The sequence below is a fragment of the Propithecus coquereli genome, unplaced genomic scaffold, assembly GCF_000956105.1.
Source record: "Propithecus coquereli isolate 6110/MARCELLA unplaced genomic scaffold, Pcoq_1.0 Scaffold93, whole genome shotgun sequence".
Taxonomy (NCBI): domain Eukaryota; kingdom Metazoa; phylum Chordata; class Mammalia; order Primates; family Indriidae; genus Propithecus; species Propithecus coquereli.
This window is the reverse complement of record NW_012155618.1, coordinates 4718200-4723273: the sequence shown is the minus strand read 5'-3', so window position 1 is coordinate 4723273 and position 5074 is coordinate 4718200.

Sequence of the window (5074 nt, the reverse complement as noted above, 5' to 3'; positions counted from 1 at the left end):
ATTTAGTTTGATATAGCCATTCCATAATGTACATATTTCAAAACAGTATGCTGTCTATGAGAAGTATCTATAATTTCTATTTATCATTTAGAATTTTTTTAATTTTAAAAAAGAGTGGTCATCATTACAAGAGTCATCATTTCAGGTTGGATCAGAATCCAAAAAATTATATGAGGGAGCAAGAAACATCATGTAGTCCTATATTAGTTATCTATTACTGCTAAATTAAATTACTACAAATTTACCTGCTTAAACCACACAAATTTGTTCTCTTATTAGTTGAAGATTAGATGTCTGCCATGGGTCTCACTGGGCAGTATCAGGGTGTCAGACAAAATTACATCCTTTTCTGGAAGATCTAGGGAAGAACCTGTTTCCTTGTTTTTTCCAGTATCTAGAGGCCCACCTAGGTATTGGAAGGGGATCATGACCCCTTCCTCCATCTTCAAAGCCAGAAATGGCCTATTGAGTCCTTCTCACATTACCTCATTCCAACTCTCCTTCCATCATCCCATGTCTTTCTGTGATTTCTTCTGCCCTTCTCCTCCACTTTTAATGATCCTTATAATTACACCGGGTTTCTCCAGACAATCTGGGATAATTGTCTTAAATCCAGCTAATTAGCAACCTTAATTTCATTTGCAACCTTAATTCCCCTTTGCCTTATAACTTAACAGATTATAGAATTTAGGACATGAACATCTTCAAGAGGCCATTATTCTGCCTACCGTAAACCCCAAAGGTAGATCACTGGCAAAGAGATAGGCAGGACATCATGGCCCCCGGAAAATGAACTAGTGTTCATGGCAGAGCTACTGAGGAAATAGAATGTAAATTTAGAACTAAAGGAGATTTCTATTATGTGGTCTGGAAACCCACAGAGGGAATTAGGGAGATGTGTATGTTGAATGCAGATAATGACAAAAATCAGTGCCCACATTGGCTCATTCTGTATGCACTTAAATGCTAATTCCTACTCAGTTCTGGCTCCACTGGCTCTATCCCAAAACCAAGCAAAGTGAAGCAGCCTGGCAGGAGGATGTCAGGAGCTTCCATGCTAAAAGACAACGGAGTTTGGAAACAGTTTTTGCTGTCCACTCGCAAGAAAGAGTGAACCATAAAAACTCATGGATCATAAAAATCTTAGAAACCTATGATAATTTGGGTAGCATCTTCCGCAAATTGTAGTTCTCATACCATCCTTTGGGGTAGGGGAAGGCAGGGGAGAGCAATTTTCTTACTTTCTCCCTAACAGTCCCTCCTCCAAGCAGAACAATGGGTTCTATTGGGTCTTTCTGATGGTCTCACCAAAATGACTTCCAGTCAGTGACCTTGATCATACCACTACCACACAATTCTTCTTCTCAGAAATACAAAAGTGTTGCCTGCATTTTGCCACCACCGATTAGACTCTTCCTTAGACAATGATGCATGCTGGAATTGGGCTACAGTTTTATCTTACTCCCTGGGATGCATTTTATGATGATTACTGGCTTCTCCTGTTCAAAGGTAAAGACCTACAACTTTTTCACTACTCCATTCCTTGTCCTAGTACAATTGGTAGATTTAGTAATTGGCTGAATGGCCATTCTCAAAGGGACATTTCTACTTGCAGTAAACCAGGTCTTTCTCTTTGCAGGTGACAAAAATATAAAAACAGTAATAAACATGTTGAATGTCAAATTATGATAATGAAAGTTCTTATCAGGTCAAAACAATTGGCTGATCTAACAAGATGAATTTTAATAAGGATTCATGTAAGGTTCCTCCCTTACCTCATCCCTCCAAAGGAAAAAAAAAAAAATACATCCAGTAAGTACAAAGGTGGATTAAAATATGGCTTAGCTATTGCTCATTTGAAAAAGAGTCAAGGGTCTTGGTCTGCAGTGAACTCAGTTACATTTAGTAGTGCAAAGTGGCTTCCAGGAAGGCTATGTCACTTTCGGTCTATATTACTAGCGTGGTGTTATCTAGCTTGAGGGAGGAAATGGTACTACTTCTCCCATGTGCATCAGTTTACAACCCATTGTCTGGCACTTGATTTGGGGCACCCCAATGTCGGAGATTTCAGAGGAGAAGACCTGTGCACACTATTAACTGAGGAATAAGTGTCTGAAGAAATGGGAGATGTTTAGCCTGATAACTAAAGAAAGATTCAGGGAGACATGATAACTCTTCAGATCTAAATAGTTCTGCATGACCCCATGGGTCCAAAACTCGTCAGCAGGAACCTCATATAGACAAATTTTTGCCACAACATCTAGTAATTTTGAAATGTCCAAAGCTACATTGGGCTGTCTCAGACGACTGTGAATGCTTTAACATTAGAGAACTTTAGACAAAGGCCACTGGCCACTTGCAGAGGGTGAAGCCACAGATGGGAGGTTAACTAGATGACCTCGAAGTCACTATGATCCTGCAAACTCTTCAATTCAGTGAAATTCAGGCAGTCTAAGCCTTAATCAAAATTATGAAGTAGGCCAAGTTGGTCACTGAAACCCTCAACCTACTCTCCTGGTATGATCTTCCTTCTGTTCCATGGCTTAAACTTCTCACCCCTCAGGTGTTCTGCATCCTCTGTGCTGCTGGCCCTCCACAGATATGCTCTAATAAGACCTTCTTATACTGAATTGAATATATTAATAAACGTTTGTGTTTGAAGCTTAACCTATGTATCTCTTATACCTCCTGGGCTCTGTCTCAGGTCCTCCAGGCTCCCTTTTCATTCCAGCCCTACCAATGCCTGCGAGTACAGCCTGACAGCACCTCTGTTCAGCTCAACCATGCATCTCTTGCTTTCTGCCCCTTTGCCTTCTCCACCACCACCTCCCACATTCCTCCAGAAACTTGCTCAGCTGTTCCGATTTGTAGGCCAACCTGGAAGTGAGAGGGAGCTAATACCCCATGGGGCACTCACCAATGGAAAACAGAAGTTGTTTGATAAATATCTTCCTCTTGCATCCCGTGAATGAATAATTCTGAGCTGAATTATAACTGGCTCCACAGATGTTCCCAGGTGGCCCAAACTCCAGCTGCCTACAGTGGTGAAAAATTTAATAACACACCTTTGGATTATTTTTCCTTCCTTCCCTGTCTTTTACTTTCATTCCTTGGGATCATTTACCAAAATAAACTACATGCAAGCTCTTGTCTTAGGTTTGACATATTGAGGAAACTTAGTGAGACAATTTATACTTATGAGAGATTTTACCCATTCCTTTTTTAAAAAACAGTTTCAGATATTAGTGAACACCTGTAGAAATTTTCACTGCAAATTTAGCTGTTTAATCTATCTGTTTATAAAACTAATCCAACTATATAGTCAACATTTATGGATACACTATTAGTAAGAACTCAGCATTGACCCCCTTCCCTTAGCTATGTTCCATTATGGGAAATAATGATAGGAAAAAATGATATAAATGCAACTATGAGCAATGGAGCACTTTTTTCTTGGCAGAATTTGAAAGCACATGACACAATCTCCCTTGGAAATTCTTGTAGCACAGGAAGGAAAGTTCATGAAAGAGCCAAGAAATAAAGCTGATTTGAGGCTGAAAAGACACTGATGTCATCAGGGAACCACATACTCTCTGAATTTTTAAAAACAAAAACAAAAAAAATCTATTTGTTTTTCTTAACAATTTTATATCATAAGCCCTGAGTAATTTGTGCAATTATAATATTCTACATCCTAAATGAGATTTCACAGCCCTTCATCCAACAGAAGCAAGCCTTGGAATAATTTTACTTTGAAGTCCCTAAATAACATAAAATTTAATTCATAGCATCACATTGTTACTGGGAGAATCGATAATTTTTTCAATAAATGAGTTTAACAAAAAAGATTTAATTTAATTTCCAAGTTTATGAGGGTAATTCTTGCTTGTTTCCTGCAACTATTACCATACTCATTTCAGGTTAACTGCATGAATAATATAATCTAAGATGTTTCTCATGATTGATCTATGTAATAAAAAAATTCCTGTATACTCCATTCCTTGGAAGAAATTAAAGAACTTGGCCAACATTAGTCAAAGTCCCATAATTTGTACCATGAAATGCTCAGAGCAGTGAGCTCTGGGTCCCTGTGAAGTCACACAGTTTGTACTAGACCCCAACTGTCAATAGTAGATGAAGATACGGAGAAGGCAGGATTCTTCATTAGAAGTTTTTCACCTCGCTGTTCGCTCCCTGCAGGTTTTCTCATCACCCGATGCTCTCAGGCTCTTCTGGGCTGCTCTGTTCTCTGGATTTTACCTGTTCTTGATGCCTCCTTCGCCTTCTTCCCTCTTCTCCACCCCACCTTCCAGCAGTACTCACCTGTGCTGTACACTGTCCCTTGTCAAATGCTACTGTGTGGGAGGACAATCTGTTTAAAGGCGCCAAAAGTCTTCCTTCCAACAGAGTTGCTAAGGAGAAATTAAGGAGAATGTTCATGATCCCAAGATCAGTGTTTTTGAAGGAGACCCTGCTCTTTGGCAAAAAAAAGAAAAAAGAAAAAAAGTGTGAGGATTTCCATGAAGTCTGTTTAGGACTGCTCTGGCTGAGTCTGTGGTATACTCAGTGCAAAATGCACTTAAATATATATATATTTTTTTTGCCAGATCTACTTCCTGTTTAAGAAGCTGTAAGAATGCAGCTTCCCTGGGGGAAATTGCAAAGCATGAGGTTATAGATAGCAGAGCTGACGTTTTCTGTCATTTACTTCTTGACATCACAGCCTGTGGCTGTAGAAGAAAAGTGGCTGCAATTTTCAAACACACATTTTCTCTCTCTCCTCTTTTTTTCCCCTCTGCTAAACATTAACCAAATCAAACAGAGCAGAAATAAGAGAGCAAGCTTCAGGTCTCAAATATTGGGAAGACAAACCTATTTGACTTATTTGAATGACTGTCCCATATTACCAAGAGCAAACAATCATTTCTCCTCCTGGCATTTTGGGATTGCATTGCCTTTCTGTTTCCTTTTGTAGAGATTTCCTGGTTGTGGGGATGCTTAAAACTGGTCCGTGGCCTTGGCAGTTTCCAACTCACTTTTATTATTATAAAAATATATAATCTAGTTTCAGATT